Source organism: Lipophrys pholis, assembly GCF_963383615.2.
Source record: "Lipophrys pholis genome assembly, chromosome: 11".
Lineage (NCBI taxonomy): Eukaryota > Metazoa > Chordata > Actinopteri > Blenniiformes > Blenniidae > Lipophrys > Lipophrys pholis.
This window is the reverse complement of record NC_137631.1, coordinates 18853214-18875453: the sequence shown is the minus strand read 5'-3', so window position 1 is coordinate 18875453 and position 22240 is coordinate 18853214. Positions and strand designations below refer to the sequence as shown.

At 39.8% G+C, this 22240-nt stretch overlaps 1 protein-coding gene across 1 annotated transcript in view; it reads left to right on the top strand.

Annotated features, from left to right (window-relative positions):
- The first annotated feature begins 11198 nt into the window (after positions 1 to 11198).
- Positions 11199 to 22240, top strand: part of sema4ba (sema domain, immunoglobulin domain (Ig), transmembrane domain (TM) and short cytoplasmic domain, (semaphorin) 4Ba) — a 57464-nt gene continuing 46422 nt past the window's right edge. Inside the window, exon 1 of the mRNA XM_080474409.1 lies at positions 11199 to 11366. The gene's annotated coding sequence lies outside the window, so the exon portion shown is untranslated. The remainder of the gene's footprint in view (positions 11367 to 22240) is intronic.

The following is a 22240-nucleotide window of genomic DNA, read 5'->3' as shown; positions in this document are numbered from 1 at the left end:
TGTGGGGCCAGACACCAACACACACTGATCACGGGATTAACTCCATCGATGTTCTATCTAGAACAATGTTTATGTAGTGCACATCTGCCCATCTAGTATTGTGTGCCAATTGTCCGCTGATCTACTCCAGAATCATCAATTCTATTCATCACATATGTACATCAGTGGGTTGCGTGAGTGTTTATTAATTGAAATAGTACAATCAATGAGTCAACAAAACAGAGTCAGCGAGCGTGTGCGAGTACATTAATCTGCTAGATGAGAGAGTCACAAACAAGGCCAACCTCCTATAAACCAATGTGAGTGGCTGTAAGAAACTAATGCACCTACACCTGCACCATCATGTTTTAACAAAAGCTTTTGGTTGCTAAGACATAGTAGCTGAGCTGTTAGCACTTTGTGGCTAATGACTGATTTGTGCCAGTGATTCTCTTAACTGTGGTACTGAGCTACCATGAGTACGTGGGCGCCAGTCATAAATATATATTTTTAAACAAAATTAATTTGAAAATATATACAATCATCAAAATAGTTCAAAGCGTAAATAAAATACAGGATTAAAATAAGTATATAAGGAATAAGTCCAGAGCCAATCGGGTAAGCTTTAGCTTTAAGCTACTGTAGGTTCAGATCAGCCATAATGGCAGTTGGAAAACTATATTTTTTCTCACACTATGAAAAGTTTGAGAACTACTGATTTATGCAATAAATTCAGCTAAAGTTGCATCGATTAGTTGGAGGAAGCTGCTGTGTTCATCTGTTCTTCCATCCCTCCACCTAACGGACTAGGGCAGGATGAACCCTGGACAGGTTGACAGTCCATCACAGGACTAACAGAGAGACAGTCACCACACACTCGCATTCGCATCTAGGAGTAATTTAGGGTTACTCCGCGGCCGATGTTTTAATATGTTAATATAGTCACTTCACCTGTGTATGAAGTTATCATAATAAGAAACATCTACAACTAAACTGCTGAAACAACAGCAGCAGACTCATATAAAGGTAGTATTAAATATTAAGTAAATAAATATTAAATAAAAGTAAATATTTAAGACCATTAGCCTCACATATATTGTACATATTTTCCATATCACTGTCAGCAATTACGTCAGGATTTAAGGTGAAAAAAAGTGTTCAGTACATAGTTATGCTATTTTGCGGTTTGGTTATGTCTCAGTTGGTAGAGTTGTTTGATTTTGTCCATGTCTATTAGTGTCCTGAGTCCAAGGTACTGATCATAGTGTACAAGCACCTCGCATTTGTTGGTGTGATTATGAATGAATGTGACAGTTCATGTGAAGTGCGTTGGGGCTGCTCACGGGATGAAATGTGATATGTAAGTAAATATTACAGTAAAATTAGTTAAACGACGATCCATTATTTTCTACTCTCCTTTGGCAGTTTGACCTTGACAAAGTTAATTATATGAAATGGAGATATTTGGTATTTCAGACTCACTAGCTGAACTTAATTCAGGTTGATCTTTAAAGATTTGTATACATTTGCAGCTGTGTTGAATTAAAAAAACTCCTCGCCCTTTTAATTCCCCGACAGCGTGGTGTTAACTTGTTTTTGGTCATCTGGAGGCCTTGGCAAGGATTTGAAGTGTTGTTGTGGTTCCATGCGGTCCGTGGCGCTGCCTGAGAATGTGAACAGTTGTCACATATCTTTGAGGGATTGCCACGCGACCCAGCGGCAGGCAAACATCCTCTGATCTGGTCTGTTTCTAGGCCGAGCTAAGTTTAGAGGCCTGCAGAGAGGGGGGACCTGAGAGGATTTCTGGGTGAGGAACTCAAATAGAGGCCTCAACTGCTGCGGCTGCTGCTGCTGCTACTGTATCGTCTGTGCGCTGCACGCTCTAGTAAGCATATCATTAGGCCTGGCATCGACGTGAAGTTTGCACACGTTGTCTAATCCAAATATATATCTGGTAGAACCTCGAGCTACTGTTATGTACACAAAAGTTAAAAAAGCTAAAACGTCATTACAGTATAGGTAAATAGAATAGAATAAACATCAAACAATAAAGCACTTCGAGTATTTCTCGATGGCAGTGCGAAACACAAATATATAAGCATTAAAAGAATCAGACTTTAATGGTTTACTTGTGTGTGAGTGAGTGTGTGTGTATGGGTGCGTGTACGGGGGGAGGGGCAGGGGGAGGGGAGGGGAGGGGGGGTCGAGTTCTTGAAGTTTTTCATATTCTCATAGACTTCCAGAGTTCTTCTTTTGTAGTTGGTCAGTGTAAATATCTCTGAGAGCGGGTTTCGTGGTCTGTTTCTGATGTCCTGCAGGTCCTTCCTCTTTTATCCTTTAAAGCTCGAGATCCACACAGTGCAGCTGTTGGTTACCATGGCTCTCCATGGCTGGTAGAGATGAATCACCATAGCTTACAGGGGATGAAGGAGGGAGACAAGTTTGCTTTATCTTGCTGAGTTTCTGCTGGACCTTCTTCATCTTTCTCTTGTTCCTTTAGTCTTCATGGGACTGATGTTCAACTTGGTTAATGCTGTGTATGTTTCATAAATGTCCTATTATGATGGTTTGATCAGTAAATATGACTTTGGTCATGCTGCTGTGACCGGATGAACAGTCAAAAGTGAAAAAGGACAGAGGAGGGGGGATGAATAAACCTCTCTGTGGTGTGGCTGTGTTCAGAATGAGCATGGCTGATGTATGACGTCTCATCCCGACCCTCTGTGAAGTACTGCTCCATATCTAAGCACACCTGTTTCAGCCCAGGAGGGATTTTTGAAATATATTGAATTTTTGAAGTCACATTGTAAATACAATTTATGTTTTAATTTATTTCTTTGTCTATCAGATAAGATTACATATAAAATATTTAGCTGAACAGAATTCCAACAAGTGAACACATTTATTGATATCAAATGTCTTTTGTGTTTTTTAAATGAGGATAATGTCACTCCTTCAATGTAACACAGATACTTGTGCTGAGCTAAAGCTGACAAAAATCTCACCCTATTAGTATTTGTTCCACACTCTTTAAACATCAGAACAGTTTTTCTTCCACTTCTCTTGATCTGTTGTAAGAACAAAATAGATTGTATAACAGGCGTCAATACACAGATGGCAGATTAAGTAGATGAAAGCAAAATTGCAGTTTTTACATCAGTGCGAGCATAATTAAATCTGAGCTTGTTCTTTAAAATGAATTGATTTAGACATAATAGTACTGATGCATGTTGACGGTTATTCATTTCCAAATCTTTTCAGTTCTCACATTAACGCAGCTAATAATTTTCACAGTGCACGTGGGCGTGTGTTACTGAAGAAAGACTACGTTTTCATCTTGTACCTGAAAAGGTTTTTATATCCTTTAATGCAGCCTCCAGCCAACGTACCTAATGTGACTGAAGTATACACTGTACTTGTACCTGCACCCTGTTAGCATGTATCATGTTGTAAATATTTGATGAAATGACTCAGGATAGACTGACGATGAAGCCACTCCAAGGCTTATTGAAACCCTCAGCACCGCGTCAGCTGATAGTACCTCCTGAAGCCTGAGTGCCAGCCGTTCATTTCATTAAAACATATCACAGAGGTATCATATTTATTTATAGAGCTTACACAGTCTCTACAGTTATTGACCTTTGCAGGACGGAAAAACTTCTTGTTTTACCTTTTTGTGGCGATGTATTTTGTTGATGTGTGGAATAAAGATGCTGCCTGATATGAACAGATCTGACTCAAAGAGAAATGTCATACTTTAAAATGCTCTTTGTGTTCTCACTGATTGTAAATGTTGTGTTTTACTGGAGTGTATTTTACCATTGTACTGTAAACCTGGGAGTTTTTGTTTTTTTATTGTAAATGTGGTTCGAACGCTACAAAGAAATATTTTGTCAATGTGTTTAAAACAAACAAACAAACAAAAACAAAATAGCATGTGTTGTCAAAAAAAGAAAAAGAAGAAAAAAAGTTTAGTATAATGCCACTGTAAGTAGCTAGCGATGGGCAAGTTACTAAAGATTAGAATATAGTTACTCCGAGCTTATAAGTTACTTCAACAAAAAAATAACTGGTTGAAGGGAGAGTACTTTTAAATGTTTCTCTAATTCAGGATATTTAACAGTCTGCACGTCGTTGAGCTGTCTGCATTATTAAAGTCCAGTTTTTCTCAAATCCAAATGCTCCACTGTCTGTGAGACGGATATATTCTTCAGTGGTCGTGCAGAACATATTAGAAACACATCGATGAACAATTGTGGCCTCAAACCTTAAAATACAATATATTTTATTGACATTGCTTATAAAGGGGTCACAGACTACTATAAAGATTAGCACTGCGACAGATATTTACATTTATTCTATCATTGCTTTGCTGTTACATCACTTATTGCTAAACACAGCTGATCTCACTCACCATTAACTTTGGAATTATTATTACATCCTCATTAAATCCACTGCTTTAGATATGCAGTGTGAGATCTCCCCCAGCTGCCACAGTACTCTAGGGTCTGTACCTCACAGTTTTTTAAGATTTGAGACGAGAGTAAACCAGGACAAATCCGCTCATGTGTCGAAGTGAAGTATGTCCCTCATGATCTGCACCTTCCAAATGAGGTAGCTTATTTGCTTTTTTATTGAAATCCCACCCTGTTATTAGAAGTGCGGCAGACAGACACTTGCCACAGATAAACAGGCAAGCGACGCGCCTACATATTACCGTGCTCCTGACATACCTGCTTTTTAACTGAAGCCCTTAAATTACCATTTTTCAAACAGCAAAGCTCAGAGAGGTACAGAAAAACAACAATGTGTGGTTGATGCTGTGTTCCTTTGGGTGTAAGACCGTAGCTACGTGAATAGATAGCTAGATGTATTCAATTCGTTGATCAATAAAATTGAGCACCAGCGTGTCTCTATATTAACACAATTCTAAATAACAGGAATATACCCAGAGAAATTAAATATGTGGTAATTTTATGTTCCTAAGTTGTGATTGTCCTTCAGTTTATTGTCTGTCTTCTTTCAGTCATACTGGTTGGATATAGGAGGCAAGTTAACCACGATTTTAAATTATGCTTGGATGGATTCCTGGATATTTTGAAAACATTCCATGCAATTTGAAAGAAATGCAGATGCTCTGAAAAAGTGTAACTCAGTTAAGCCCCTTACATGTTTGATTTGGAAAATCTCTCACAGACATGGAGGGAAGACATTTTCTGATTGTATGGTGTCAAACCTTGTGTGAGATTTCTTGAAATGAAGGCTTAACGTTGGACAGACAGACAGACGGGCAGACGGACGGACAGACAGACAGACAGTCGTTGATCTACAGACTCTAGAACTGCCTATCGGTCAACCCCTGCTCATTGTGATGTGTCTGCTGTGTCAACCTGTTGTGGTAACACACACAGTGTTTCTCGGGGCGAAAAGAGTCGGGCGTGAATGAAGCAGTGAATATAATCTCAGTGTTGCCGCGGTAACATCGAACCTGATACCGCAGGTAGAGTCGGGAAACAAAGTGACTGGTTCGATGGCGGGTAACGAAAGAGGTCAGAGTACTTACCTGTTGCCTCCGAGGTCAGCAGGAAGGGAATGAAATGGATTCGGGTAGCATTGTTCAATTTTTTTATTTTCAGAACAGTGTGATGGCTATTTTGTGAACTTGCGTGTCTGAAACTTCACATTTGTCGAGGAGCACAACTTTGTAAAAAGAAAAATAAACGTCTGATGTTATATGAACAAACCTTCTGAAATAAGACTCTTGTCAAGTGCTGATTAAAAGTAACCAGACTAAGAAATGAAGAGAGAAATTAAATAAGACTTATTTTTGTAACTCTTGTTGTGACCGTACTTTCCAGTTGCTTCAGGGCTCATAATTCTGAGCTGTTTACAGAGTTGCTGAGGGAAAGTACTGATAGATCTCCCCTCGATCAGTGTTCCGGGAGTAAGTTTGGGGCAGCTTGCTTTGTTTTTCAGATGGACAGATGTTATATGTACAATGCTTTAATTAAGTTTTTCCACTACTTTTAATTGATTTGCAGATTTTGCTACAAGATACCTCACAATGTTACGTTGGTGTGAATGAAATGCAGAGTAAAGTATTCATTTATACTCACAAGAATCACAAGAACAGCTTATCTATAGTGGCATGTTGTCGTTTTTGCTATGCCCTAAAAAAAAGTAATTCCAAGTTATAAATGTTAAACAATAGAGGCAATAGAAAAATAACATAGGAAGAGTTAAAGATGCATGTTAATAGCTTTCTGCCTCCAGTTAGCTCTGTTCAAACACATGACCCGACACCAGAGGTCCCTCGGTTGGACTGGGAATGTCCCACATTGTACCAGAGCTTTATCAGAGCAGCTGTACCAGAGCCCCCGAGACGCTGGAGGAAGGTGCCAAGGGCGGGTCTCTGTTATCTTTCAGCTGTAAACACTTTGTGACCGGGGATTATATCACTATTCTAAGGCACAGTAATAAGATGCAACTGCTGCTCTTCATCATTTCAGTGCTGGGAGCATCTGCTCTGACTTCCGCGGACACTTGAGATCAGTTTCTAAAACTTTTAAGATAGCCGTGTTATTGTCATGAGCTGGGTCGTTGCACGATACGCATGATATGTGTTCGCAAAGGTCACAGGATAAACAAAAGGTTTGCATAGGCGATGGTAGTTTATTCATAGAGGCCATTGCCGTGCACTCATTTAAAGTCACTGGTTTGCCAGTTAAATATTTCAAGTGTTTATATATTATTCTTGAAACCAAGTCAGAAAAGTGTGGCGGTTAAGTAAATGGCGTAGAGGTTAACATCATTGCCTCACATTGCGATAATCCAGCTCAAGTATGGATTTAGGGGCCTTTCGGTGCAGAGTTTGCATGTTCTCCCTCAGCAGGGTTTTTCCGTGTCGTCTCTCACAGTTGTAAAACATGTGCTTGGCAACTCTGAGGAAGCATCTTTTTCTTGTCACTTCAACTGATTTATACATTTAAGTAAATTACCCATGAGAAACTGTGTCTGAGCAAAGCATTGTACACATAAAACCAGCGCACATTTTCAAGCATATGCTTAATGCTTTTAGAGAACCATATTCCAGGCACTTTTGTGCATTAATACTTTATATTATAGCTGTAGCCAATACAATGTGAAGTGAAAAATGTATCTGAATTACGGTCGGACTGCAGATGCTGCTGCTGTTTAGTCAGATAAATCAACACCATGTATCACAACTGACCATCTCTTCCAGCAAGTGTGAAATTTGAATTATTCATTGACACTAAACCCTCAAGGGGACCCTTCTCTGAACTTGGATTTTGAAATTAGATTCCTTCTGTAGTGGTTTTGCAAGCCTTATTATGTTGAGCATATTTCAATATTTATGAGTGGTAAACACAAAACACATTTCTTTTGCTAACATAGTAGTATTTCCTTCTAATACTCTTCAAAAGAGTCCTTCTTGCAAAGTAAGTTTTCATTATTCATTAAGAATAGTAATAGTGTTAAACTTAAAGGACACTTTTCACTCAGTTCCTGCATTGTTAATAGAAGCTGCAGACTAAATGCATGAATTATAAATAAATGTGAAGTATACTCTGCGAAGGAGAGGAGTTCAGGGAAAATGAATGTGCCAGAATGGGAACGATAAAATGTGAGCACATCTGGACCTTTTGTTCATGAAGCCTATAAAGGGTTTGTCCAGCTTTCACATTTGATTGTGTTACCGTCCATATCTTGTACACATTATATGAAACCACTGAAATGGGCCTTTGTTTTCTTGGAGAGCAGGACGGTCTCAAGTCAAGGTCACTCCCTTGTCTTTCAGTGCCGTCATTGTTTTTTGTTTTTTTTTCTATTTCTTTTTCCTTTCGCCAGGAAGTGCTTGAGTGTGTTTGCGACAGTGAGACAGAACTGCTCCGCGGCAAAGAGGCTTTTCATTGGAAAAGTTGAATGATCGTCTGTGTGCCGCAGCAATAATATTTCAAGGCTGTTGTTCCCCTGCGGTCGCGAGGCGTTCAGCCAATTCGCGTTAGCAAAGGTCAGGTCCATCTGGAGGGCTGTTTACGTTCTCGGGGTGCCCTCCTTCCTCAGACATCCCTCCTCTGAATAGTGTCACACACACTGGAAATCTCACAGCCTTGTCCGCGTACAGTCTGCATTCCAGTCAACCTACAATAGTTGGCATGTGAGGAATGCCGTGTGCTCTGTTTTAAAATGAGAGATGGACAAAAGGGGGAGTGGGCTTGATAATTTCTGCTTCTACTGTCATCCATAGTGAGGCTTAGAAACTAGTCCTTTTTACTGTTCTGTGTTGCGACACTTTGTAATTGAGATCACGCAGCGTTTGTTTTTCCGAAGGTCACATCTACGAGTTCCGACAAAGTATCTCTTGATAACATTTGTTTTCCTAAGCCAAATTATATATGTGGCGCAGTTGAGAGTTTTCATGCAGACCAACTTTTCAGTAGTTTCCCTCAGCGTGGAGGATGGGAGTGCAGATTGCAGTTGTCAGATGTGTGACGTCCATGAACATTGTAAGAGCCAGGCTTCACTCTCCAGCTGTCCATCAGCTCTTAAATTAAAGGTGTCTGTGCTCTGTCATTGCTGCCCTTCGGGGCAAGCTGTGTCGTCTCCACCGCAGCTTCCACTGGTAACCTTCATTTGGACTTGACTGCCAAAACAAGCTGCAACAACAACGGTCCTTTAAACTCATATAACCCTTGTTTTAGCTTCCTTTTGTCAGGTTTTTTTTTGTTTTTTTTTAACAAGTAGCTAATGTTCAGTAAATTGCGATTGACAATGACCACAACACTGGCTCGATGGTCTGGAGTTTATCAGTGGGTCGAAAGGTTTTGTTTGGACTTTTGGATTTGTTGCTCAGTCAATTTCTGTCATCCTGAAGAAAAGCATACGTGTAAATGTCCAGCTGAAAAATGATTGCAAACTGTGTCTGTTCAGTTGACTTTGCATTGCAAACAGCTAGAAAAAGGTTAGGTACGTAGGTCACAGTATACAGTAATACTGTAAGCAAGGTAATATATTTCAGTTTTCTTTAATTTTAGAAAAGACTGTGTTAAAAAAAAAAGAGCTTTTGTATACAGCTGGAAGGCTTCAGTCTTTGTCAAACCTCTAACATTCAATAGTACAAGGTTTTGTCCAACTCAAACAAAAGAAAACCAGCTGCCTTTATAAAAGGAAAAAATAAAACTGCTCGGCTTCGATGTGGTAGAGTTGTAATCTATACTCAACCTTTTTCTTCCAGAAGAAAAATTCAGTGAGACTCGAGGTCTCTGCTCGGCTATGCAGATAAATCTAGCGATCCAGATTAATACTTTGAATTTAATACTGCAGCAGATACATTGACTTCACGTTTGACCTCATTGTATGCATTTTGTATGCTAACATTTTAGTGCATTTTAACCTATTTAATTTTTTTTTTATATTGTTTGAACTGTGATATTCATCACACTTTACTTGGGAACACAGCAGTCGTACATTTACACACTGAGTTGGATTACCATATATACTGCTGTATTAGGGAAAACACTAAAGAGAGGAATACAATCATTAATTAGAGTGAAGGGTGTTTTATCTTTTTTCACAGGAACTACAAGGAGGCTCTGGTGTGAATTATCCACCCAATGTCTGAAGTTTGTTTTCGTTTGGTTTTAGTACTCGTATCGAGTGCCCCCGGTCGGTCTCTCAGTTCGTGGTGAAAATTGCAAAGACTGGTTGGTAAGAGTGGCCTCAAATTGGAACATGCAGTCAATGCCAAATCATGAACCAATGAGCTAGAAATCGCACAGCTGCAAAGATGGGTGGGTGTTTTCCATGATTTTGGCAGAGTGACTGACCTTCACAGAGTCACAAATTACAGTTATTGGATGTTAATGGGTGATGATGAAAAAGTCAATTACATCTGATCAACACAAAATTTATCTAAAACGACTTGAGGCCTATTATTTTTTGGACCACATTCAAAATAAAGACATTTTTATTTCCCTTTTTAATTTTTCTCGGGTTTTTTTTGGTTGATTTATGAATAAATTAGGATTAATTTTTTTTGCTGTCAATCAGCATCCTTGGTAATGAACTGGAAAATAATAATGAAACAAGCTAATAGTAAAGTAATATAGAAACAGTCATTAATGGTTTTAAAGAAACTAAAAACAAACAAAAATAGAAAAAATGGATACTACTCATATCAAATTGGAAGACCTGCTTACAGTAAAATTGGCCTCCTCAATTACTCAATATCAGACTGAGAACCTGTGTTTACATCATCTGATTGTAGGAAAAACAGTTTATGTGCAGTTAGACGGCATGTTTATTATTACTTCAGCAAAATGATCCTTTTGTAAGCTTCGACATACTTGTGGGTGAGTGTGTGTTTGTGTTTTTCATGAAACAGTGGGGCCATGTAGGTCTGAGTAACATTTGTTGTGAGTATTGTTGTCTGTGGTGGCGGGTTGCGGTGCGCCGATGTGTAGGTGGTTAACAGCTGACTGCTGGGGGAAAAGGTGACCGACACATCCGCCCTGTTGGAGTCGGGCCTGCCTCCCAGATGTGCCTCAAAGCTTTGGCTTATTCCTGCAGCACCTTCTGACCAAATGTGTTGTGACAGCCAAGTTTAAAGGTAGCCATTGTGAGCAGATGTCAGACCCCAACAGTTGTACTGATCTGCTCTGAACTGCTGCGAGGTATCTCAGATGACCTTTTTTCAGAGGTTGGATATCGGCATGCTTTGTGAGCAAGCACTGGTCACGCAATTGGATTACTACCTTGTGTGGGACTCGGCACACACGTACCACACAGACACACCTACCACATTTGCCCCAAAGCAATAATCCACATTATAGTGCACATCATTTTATATCCACTCTGACAACGGATGACAAAACCCAGTGCTGGTATACAATTAGGAACAGTTGATTTAGTTATTTCATGGGTTTGACTCTAACCACTGTGGGCATTTTATAGTTACCAGATCATAAATATTAAATTTGGACTTGTGTGTGCATGGAAAGAGCTCAACAGTGACAGGCACAGTGCTGCTATGAGGAGCACCTCCCTTTCTCTGTCCACTCCTCTCCCACCCTTCCACAGAAGCAGCCTATGATGTAATGTTCCTGCTGCTGATAGAGCAACCCCCTCTCCTGCCTTTTTCTTTTTTTTTTTATACGTTTCCCCTCCCCTTCCGATCTGCTGCTGCCGCTGCTGCTGCTGCTCTTGCTGGTGGTGATAGTGGCGGTGGATGAGTGCGTGCAGTGCCGGTTCAGCTCCATCCTCAATTATCTCTCGGGATCCCTGCAGAGCTTCTTTTCCTCTGTCACCACTTGAATGAGAGACGCTCCAACTGAGAACGGCAAGACCTTGTCCTCTGCTGATTAAAGGTAAATTCGTCTGGCTCATGACTGAAGAAATTCCTTCAAGAAGGAGAGGAAAGAGAGGAGGAGAGTGAGTGGGGAAAAAAAAAGGGAGTGATAGACAGAGCATTTGACTGAGTGTCCAGTTAGCTGCTGAGTAAATTGGTCTGGTCGCTGGAAGCTTCTTGCTGCCATGGTGCTGGATGCCATGGAAATTGCTCTCTCTGTGTGCGTGCATGTACTCCACTGTGGTGTTGGTTTCCATGGTAAAGATGAGACCGATCAGCGTGCTTGCTCAGGGGTAATTCAGCATGTGTCGTGAAAAGCGACAATTACCTTTGGCATGATATCATACCTCATCTCTTGTGCATTGTTCCAGAGCTTGCAGTCAGGTTCACTGTGTGTATTTAAAAATCCCACCTCTGCTGGACTAGATATATTGTTTAAAAATCAGATAAGAATTGATCCCACTTCCTTGCAGCGTATGGCTCACTTTGATTTGTCTGCTCTACAAAAACTGGGCGTGTACATTGAGGGTCATGCAGCTTGGATGAAGGAAGCAGTGGGTGTTATCTGCATGCAGATTTTTGACCACTTCAGAGATGAATGGTAGTTTAATGTGTGTCACACAGGCTCCCAGTCAAACTCTTTTGCCTCACTGTTGTTGTCTCTGAAGAGGATGAGTAGTTCTTGCAGCAGCAGGGTGGTTGTAAATGTACAGTAGTTGATATTTCAGGAGTTGTTTCACCTTAACTCTTGCGCTATGTCAGATGCTGAGTTAATATTTTATGTCTCGTCTGCCCCACATGAAGATGGCCTTATAACTAATTCATCCTCAGGACTTTCCCTGTGTTTGAATCATCACTCTTCTCCACTTTCTTTTGTCTCATACTATCAACTCATCTCATTGGGTCATTTCCCTGAGCACACAGTGCATTAGGAGTACACAGTTTCTCCTTTGTTGTAAATGGGCTAATGAATGAACACATCTCTAAATGACTATCTCATTAGTCCGTGGGGATCAAGAGATAGCATTGAGGAGAACTCCTGCTTGGATTAGGTAATGAAGAAAAAAAATTTAATTCATGATATACTTTTTCAGGTGTTCTTTTATAATGATTTCCTCATGGCAAAGCAGTTGTGTGTGCAATGCTGGTAATTAGTAATTGAAGCAAAATAGGCAACCTAACATATTATTCATGAGGCAATTATGCTTCTGCATCAGCTTGAAAATGGGCTACCTTGCCACAGCATATGTAATTACCAGACAGACGACATTGACAGCAACTGTCCCGCTTGTCATTGTCGCCGTCAACAGTATCACCTAAAAGACAAGTGACATCACTAAAGCAGCCACAGCAGCTCAGGGTTAACAGATTTTTACCGCTGAGATAAAGCTGTGAAATGTACTGTAGTATTAAAATAAAAACTTTAAAAAAAAAAAAGAAGAAAGAAATTCACTCTATGTCGATTTGAAGTGATGTTTTCTTTTTTTTTAATTCTTTTGGACTTTTCCAAGTCCTGTGGTACTTCTCACTCCCTCCCTAAGCGTTGTTAGCATTATGTTAGATGCTTTGGGGGCAGCTGAGGCTCAGTCGACTTGCTTGGTAGACGTGGTCGTCTCTCGGTCGGGCGGTTGCAGGTTAAATTCCCCATATCCCCCTGTTCACATGACGAAGCGTCGTCGAGCTTCAGGTGGTCAGATTGATCACCTCACGTGTGAGTGTGTGTCTGAATGGGGGTTTAACAGTGTAAAGTTCTTCTCTGTTGCTCAATCAGTGTAAAAGTGCCATATGAGTGACATCGATTTGCCGTTTGGAAATATTGAAGTAATATTATCACGGAAAATAATCATCTTAATAGAATAAGAAAAGTGTCATGCTATAATGTGTGTAAACTGTGTGTGCGTGCGTGCGAGGCACATGAAACTGATATTGTAAAGCACTTTGAGCAAAACGAGCGGAAACCGCTGCTCTTGCGATGTAGCAACACAGTTAAATCTCGCCATGATTGTTCACTGAGAAATTGTATTAACTACAAGGTATTCTGGGTAAAAACAAATGCTCTTATGGATCAGATGTCTCCTGAGTATTCTCCCAAATCTACAAATAAATACAGAGGAATCAAACACAAATGTCGATGGATTTACAAATGCATGCTGAGAAGTTCAAATATAAATATTTTGACATTTATAACAACAAAATACTTCTGAATAGCTACACTTAGACATGATCAATCTATTTGAGAAAGTGTGTGCATTTATCCATGTGCATTGAAAAAATATAAATGAGGACATTTATATATTCAATTCATTTTTGTTTATATGGTACAAGGAGAGAGCACAGACTACAGTAGAGCGAGAAAGAGAGTTGTAGTAGTGACATGCAATATGAATTTATGGAGAGGGCGAACGGAGGGAAGAGAAGTTCAGGGCAATAAAGATCTTTCTGGCATTCTAAACCTAGAGCAGCTCAATTAGAGAGTGGTTCAAGGTGGCCTGAACCAGCCCCGACTACAAGCTTATTAACGAGGGACATTTTAAGCCTGAACTTAAAAGTAGAGACTGTGTTGGCCTCCCTAAATTGAAACTCGGTGCTTGTTTCACAAGAGAGGAGCCAATAGCTGAACGCTCGGTCTACCAAACAACTTTCAGAACACCTAGAAACCTCCAGTAAGCCTTCACTCTAAATATAAATTGTAAAAGTTTTAAATGCCTTTGTTGGCATTCAGTCTTGTTGACCACCACAGCGTAGTTGAAGAAAAAAAAAAAGATCTGCCTTCAGTGATTTATCATGTCAAATTCACAAACAACTGTTTGAGACAATCAAAGTGTCATATTAATGTGGCAGCAATTTTTTTTCAACTTTTCCCCACACAACTCAGTATTTTTCATTGTATATTCTGATAATTCCTCCGTCAGTCAAGTGATCGATACGTGGAATTTTAAGATATTGGATCTTAAAACTTAATCAACAAACTGTACACATAAAATAGCGAGAACCAAACGTTTATTTACAGGATTACCAAGTGAATTATACCCCACTTAAAGTAAATCTGCTTAATCACAACTGCGATGTCAAGCCAGGGGCACAACAACCTGGCTGTTATTAAAATGAAATGTACCACAGTCCAAACAGACTAGAATAAAACATTCCCTCGGTGTGTAGAGGACATTATTTCCTACGTCTTTAAGACATGAGCTGTGAGAATTCATATAGACTTTGTTGGCTGCTAAATGAAATTTCTTGCTGTGAGAAGAGAAAAAAAAAAAGCCCCCTCTACCGTCGGACATGGCTGTGTGTGTGTGTGTGTGTGTGTGTGTGTGTGTGTGTGTGTGTGTGTGTGTGTGTGTGTGTGTGTGTGTGTGTGTGTGTGTGTGTGTGTGTGTGTGTGTGTGCGTGTGTGTGTGTGCGTGTGTTAGGTTGTTGGGCCACCTGAGGAGCAATCGAGCTGTTCCTCTTGCTCTGCAGAATTTCAAACAGGCTTACATGCTTTGGAGCCACACCATCGGTTTGACAAACTATTAACCAACTGAATAATTTGGCAGTAAAAAAAAAAAAAAAAAAAAGAGAGCAACATATTAACGTATTTCTATTCCCAAACATAAGCACAGGTTAGAAGACGATTGAGGGAAACAGCCACATGTTGCGAGAGAGACGTGTTAATTCACACATCGACAGTGTGACGATGTGGCGAACATGTGACGGCTCATGCCGGGAACTTCAGTAGCTGTTTCAGACTAGTGAGTAACACACAGGCCGCTGACATAGAGAAAATAAGCATGTATGCAAGTGTTTAATGAGAGGACCAGGGCTGAGTCACATAGATTGAAAGTCTCTCTCTCTCTCTGTCTCTCTCTCTCTCTCTCTCTCTCTCTCTCTCTCTCTCTCTCTCTCTCTCTCACACACACACTCACACACATACACACACACACACAGACACTGGCATCACCTCCCTGCCAGAGGGCTCTCAACCGACAAACCCTCTCTGCTGGAGAGCTACATGTTAGAGGTGGAGGAGTAATGCCTTTTCCCTCCGCAAACAGACAAATCACTGGATGAACAACTGCAACATCACACACAGTTTGGGGGGGGGGGGGGGGGGGGGGGGGGTGATGGATCATATGCTTGGGACATTACACATCATCCAACTCACCAATACTGTCAGACCCAAAATGAGTGAATCACCTGGGCTTTCAGTCACACTGTGCTACCTCAGCAGGTATTTTTCCACATTGTCCACCCACCTTCCTTGGAAAGAGAAAAGATTGCAATCATAATATTTGGATTATAATCAGCTGATTTGTTAGTTGGGTTTCTATTTTCATTTTAATCCACCTAGTGTATTGACACAGTAATCCACGAATAATATCATGTTTGGACATGGTTATGATGACTTTCTTGCTACCGCCGCCGGTAAAAACCAATCATTTGTATGTTTTTGTGAATTTATAACACTATATTTTAACTTGAGCCAACAGTTGTATACGTATCACCTGAGGACAGAGTTTGACCTAAAAGTCAGAGAGGTGGTCAGTCAACCTGAGTCACCTCAGCAAACTAAAGCTTTGTTTAGGAAACAAGAAGAAACCGCAATTTGGTGAACATTTTAAGTTTTACACAATCTCTTAAAAGATATGTCTAATTTGTTACAGACTATAATGTATATGTATTTTTTTTTTTTACCCTTGAAATGCTCTTTTATCGCACTGTAATTGACTTTACGATCTGAGAAAGCTTTTGTGTGTTTCTCCTGAGGACAGGGTGTGACCAAAGTGTGTTGTAGGTCACCCTGCACCACTTCAGCTGGTACTTTTCCAGACTGCTCATTCACCTCCGCTGCTAAGAGGAGATTTTATTATTATTTTCCTGTTCATTATTCCAGTGTACTCTTTTTTTTTCCCCAGATAATTTAAAGTTGTAAATATTTCTATAACTTCAACATGTGAAGCAGTTTTGCTTCAGGTCTCAGTTTATAATGTACACTTCCAGGTTGTTCATGAATCTTTCTTCAGTCACGCTCTCCCATGCTCGGAGATGTCTAACCCATTATAACCTCGGGCTACCTTTTCATGTCTGTACTGAGGACCAGGTGTGACCTGTGTGTACCTTTTCCCTTTAGAACTGGATGTGACGTGAGTTTGCCTCTTACCTCATGTATTTCAGCCCATCTCTGGGCATCTCATTGTTCGCTCCTCTTCAAAATTATGCCATCGTCTAAGATACTCTCATATTTCCCAGATCTCTCTAAAGGGAGAAGCGTGCAAACATCGTTATGGTTTTCTTCTATAGAGCAAAACTACAAAACTACCATAAATACTCTCTCACGTTCTAGTGCAGATCATTACATTTCAAGGAATGCTGAATATACAGTGTATGTCGGGCTGAATATCGGTAGAGTATGTGTAATATTAAGCAAATATATCTGGAATATTATCATTTGGTGTTCATTAAAATCAGTTTTAACTCTGAAAAAAGCAGTGGTGTCTTGATAGTTAAAGTTGGAGCTACATGTAGTGTGGAGTTATAAATCAAAGAGGAAAATTTAGCATGTATTTAAAGCTTGTGGTGCAGTTATTCCTCTCAGGATCAACATCACATGGGTCTGGGTTTAATGAGGATTTTGGACCCGGCCAACAATGACAGTCATTGTGGAATTAGATGTATTTTAATGGTATTAAAATTGCTCCTAAATTAAGGAAGATCAGCACTGGTGGTGTTAAAGCACGGGCAGTGAAATGGATCCTTAAAGGCAAATATAAGCAGTTTAAGAACTAAAAGAGGCCTTGACCGACTACAGTTGTGATTTTGGTAGCTGTTTGGCAAAAATAAACTCCAAGTGAGTTTGATCTCCAGGATTTTCCCTCTTTACTTGGTGGTGCTGAACAGATGCTTGAAGCGCGTGTTGAACATGCCCCTACTGTTACTATGCAACTGCTGACAGCCTGTAAGATGCACAGCAGCATTTTTGCTAAAAGGTGAAACATTTTTCACGTCTTGATAACTGGTGATTTTCATGCTGAAGATTTGCCGAGGTCTTCAGGGTTGTTGTGTCGCGTTGGGAAATTGCAGGCGGCCCAAGCAGGAGCACGTTTTCACAAAACGTGCAGCTGTTTGACAATATGTAGACAATAAGATGCGAGCATCACAGAATCTCAATATTTCACCACATTATCTGCAATGGAAGTGAGATTTATCTTAATGGCAAGAGTTGAACAGTGCGACTCTGAACACAGATGTGAAGTTGCGAGTTAGGTGCCGGCGTCTTCTACTTGTATTGGGTGCTTCTGTCAGCCCCAGTGACTCTTAAGTAGCGTGGAGCCGCTATCTGGCGTGTTTCCATTAAGCTAATATGTGAAACACGGGGGCTTATCACAGCACGGCAATTCCTCGACTGTTATTCATTTATACGGAGTGACCTGTCAGCACTTCTCCTAACTGCTTCTGAAACATGCAGAGGTGGGGGAATGATCAAACTTACACTTTCAAGTGGTCGACTGGAATCAAGAAAACTCATATTCAGAAGTAACCTTTGTAATTTGTTCACAGGAGAGAAAGAAGCGGATGTTTTCAGAACAAATCGACTCGGCGCGGGTTATAGTGTTTTCCTTTTTATATATTTAGCTCAAAAAATTATATCTTAAATAAATTCTGTGCAGTTGTTGTTGTTGTTTTTGTTTTAAATCTCATTGAGCACCATATCATCTTCCACAATTGTGTGTGTATGGTTTTTTTTCTTCACCTTTCTCATAATTTTCTTGAATTAAAAAAAAGAAATAGATTCTAATCTTAATTGTCTTTACAGCATCCAAATTATATTTCTGAAATAAATGCATGACGATCTACCAAATACATTGAATTTAACCACTTTTAATTTGCACGTTCATAACATGAATTAAGCCCCATATAACGGATTTCATGCTCCAAATATTTCACGTTACTCACTTTCAGGTGTGATTGAAATTATAAATCATATGAAAATTAGTGTCCATGATGCATGAAATACATGTGCTTGGCTTTTACTTTGGAGGGGATTAGATTACTTTTCCAGTGTGCATGATACTTGCTTGTGAATGTACAATTGATTTTTAATTATATTGACAGTTTATAAATTTTTTTTCTTTTTAAATTTATTTTGGAAGATATACTCAAACTGAGAAGAATTCTATTAAATGTAATGGTGTTTCCTCGCATACAGTTTACTTGCAATATATGTGATCACAGTAAGAATATTTCCCATATTCTCCATTATTATAAGATACAATGTTATCCCATCGGTAATAAGGAAAAAGTTCACCTTAATTTTGTTTCAAATATTACACCCAAAATCCCCATATGTCATCATGTCTTGTAACATTTCCATGTGTGATTATAACTTGTAACTGAGGAAGTCATGAATCAGAGGCAATGAGAAGTGACGTTTTGAGAACTGCCACAATAAACGGGTCGGAAGCGGTGAAAAAGACCTGTTTGTACCTGCCTGGCCAGTCTGAGCTGCATGTTGAGATGTCCTCCAGAGGAGTCCTATGGCTGGTACACAAGGTCTCGGTCCTCTGCACGGCAGTGACAGGTGGAAGCACTCAACGAGAGGCGTGCCGCAGTAGTTTTGAAAAAGATGGCGGTGCCTGAGTGACACCGGCTGTAAATAAGACATCCAGTGAGCTTACTTTGCTGTAGCCTCACATCGTCTCAGATGACTGTGAGGAATCTTGACTTTGCACAAAAACACTGAGCCGACATTCAGAGTCCCAACACCTCAGATTTGGCATAGCGTCTCCCTCCTTAACAGTTGCCTAAAGTGTATAATTAGCATCTGCTATTTTAGAAACAGGCGTCCCCATCTCAACACTCCGCTATCTTACACTTCTCTCTATTTACCCTGGAAATATTTTTGGAGCAGGCATGTGAAGTTCTTTGGTTACGCTTCACTTTGAACAGACTTTTAAGGCACTTTGGGGGTACATTTGTCACCATGTTATCCAAAGTATACCGCACAGTCCTTCCTCCCTTAACAAGATTAGTCCATTGGAATTTATTCCCATAATTTTTACTCACAAAGACTTTTCATGACGTCCACGATAAACAAATGAAAGCCTTATTTAGCCGTATGTGCTTCTTTAGAGCTGAGTGTCCCCATTTACAACAAAAAAAAAAAAAGTAAAATAGATGAAACCGGCCCCTTTGAGACTGTGTTGCATCACTTCTGTTGCACTTTCAGTGTCATGGCCTGAAAACATTGCCCTTGCCAGCATTGTGTGCATTATTTTAGAACTCTTTCTAGCCCAACTTCACACCGGGCCTTGCGTACTTCATGTGCCTTTCATGTACTACAGTAGTTGTTTAGCTGTCACTGATTCACTGGGAATTATAGGACATCTGCTCCATAAAAATAGCATGAAATTGTTACTTTACGAGCATGAAATAGGAGAAAATGCGACCTTGCTGCTGCTTTATAGTGTTAAATGTGCAAGAAATATTGAAGCATGTTGTGCAGCACTGCTGATGATGCATGAAGAAATCCAGTCATCGTATCTGTGTTGTTGCGGAATGATGTGGAAAAGAAAGGAAAGTGTGAAGCTCCATGTTTAAAACTGCATGGCTAAATATTTCACAGACCTGCTATAGAAGAGAAGGAAAAGAAGTTTCTCTTTGATCTACCAGGAAGTGTAATGTTGTGATGTTGAAGTCTGAAATAAAAGTTGCAGTAGCTACTGTGGAGAAGGAAAAAGGCTATTGCAGGGGGCTGATTTCGGCTTTCTCATGTTTTACGTGATAAAAAAAAAAAGACTAAATTTTCCTTTCCTATTGTGCAATATCGTGTTCTCGTATTTGAATCTTAGAACATTGCAACTTATTGTAACACTGATTGCACAAATAACAGTGTTGCAAGCGGAAAGGTTGCCAGGTTGTTTTCAGCTTCTGTGACCTTTGTATGTTCACAGAAAGAGCGAGAAGGAAAGACAATGCGACGAGTGATTGCACCTCGTGACTTCAAGCTCACAGATCAACGCATGCCATCTGATAGTTAGACTTTATCAGTCCTAATGAGTTTGCAAATACAACATCAAAACAAACATTTTAAGTCTTAACTTCCAGGATGTTTAAATTCTTGCTGATAATAAATACTAAGGGTGACTGGGATTTCAGACGGATGAGATTTTAGTTTATTTTCTGGTGGCTTCAAGTCACTGGTAATTATAGTCATTGAAGTCGGGCTTTGTAGCGACGCACGCAGCTGGCTGAGAGGCAAACATCTGCAGTCCATAACAAGACAACAAACTCCCGGGAGAGTGAGGAGAAAGAGAGCTTCAAGGGTATGTTTGGTGTGATTAGGGCTTTGTCTCACATGAACATCCTCGACAGTGAAAAGCTCATCAAGTGACGTTAGTTCAGTGTTTTCATGATACGTAGCTCGTGAAACTTAAACTGAAAGGTTACCATTAGCTTTGGCCTGTCTTGAGGACCATTGTTCTTTTTTTCCGTGCAGCTATTAGTAGAAAAGGAACATGATAACAATGGGTATGCTTCTCTTTGTGTGCAATCATAAAGAATTAAGGAAAGTTTTCTTTTTATTTCAGCTTGAAAATAAGAGTCCTCTTTTATCATTTGTTTGCAGTCTTCGCAGTATTGTTGTGTCAAACTCATTTTAGTATAGCTACCACATACACATACGTTAATCTCAAGGGGGGCGGACCAATGAAGGGATGATGACATATTACATTTCAAATACTGACAACTGTAAACGTTTCCTTTGTTTTAGTGCAAAGAGGTGAAAGTACATATTGTACCAGTCTAGAGTAATATACTTACACTTCACAAAACATGCAGAACTGAGAGGTTTAAAAGACAAAAATTGGTGTAATCTATAACAGGCCATCTTTTGCAATGCCATGTTGTGCAATATGTAGTCAAATGTCTTTTTGATATTTTTCATCTGTTTTGGTTTTCTTCAGACATAAGTCAGCAAAAATGCATCACTTGTCAATGTGCAGCATTTCGGGAAGCCTTCTGTATGAATTTGGTTTTTCAAATTTATCCACACAGTATGGCTTGTTTTCTAGTAAAAACAAAGCAAAGTAGATCCACTAAGCACAAACATTGCTGCCATCTGGAGCTCCTGTTGCAGTTATTGTGTTGTGTCTGCTACTGTTGCTAAAAGATTTGGGGTTTGTATTGTTGAAAACTTTCAGTTAAACATATTAGTTGTCATTTTCACAATCTGATAGGAGTGTCATGCCACAGGCCACCTTGAATCCTCTGATAGGCCAGTTTTAGGTCGTAAACCACGCATTTCCCAATTGCATCAGACCGGTTCTTTGAAACAGTCGTCACATGAGTCATTTCCAAAGTTACAGTTGCAATTAATTGATAAATCTACAGTTTCCTTCTGAGCTGTGGTTGAAGGGTAGCTCATGGACAGCTGATGCATCGCCTTGGGTTTAACAGATTTCCTCTTATCGTTTCCTAATTGTCGTCAAAAGTCTCATGATACATCACAGGACAGGCTTGAGGATTTGGGGTTTTTACTTATTTACACCATTCTAAAATTGAAAGATTTGATCTAGTGTGTGTTTGTGTGTGTGTGTGCGTGCGTGCGTGGAACTGTTTTTCTTCACTCTCTACTGCGTGACTTTTTTGTTTTCCATTGTAAACAATACTGCTTATTGAGAGCTCCAAATACTGTATTGACGAGAAAAGATTCCCCCGGTGCCCCTCAACTAGATTTATGTTTAATATACTAATATGGTGTGAAAACACCAAGGTTTTTCTTATTGAATTGATAACACAAACAAGAGACACATTACACATTAAACAAAACCCAAACAAAACCATTTTCTAAGAAAAAACCAACCACATTTCAGACATTTGGATTTTGGATCTTTACATCCTGGTGCTTTCCAT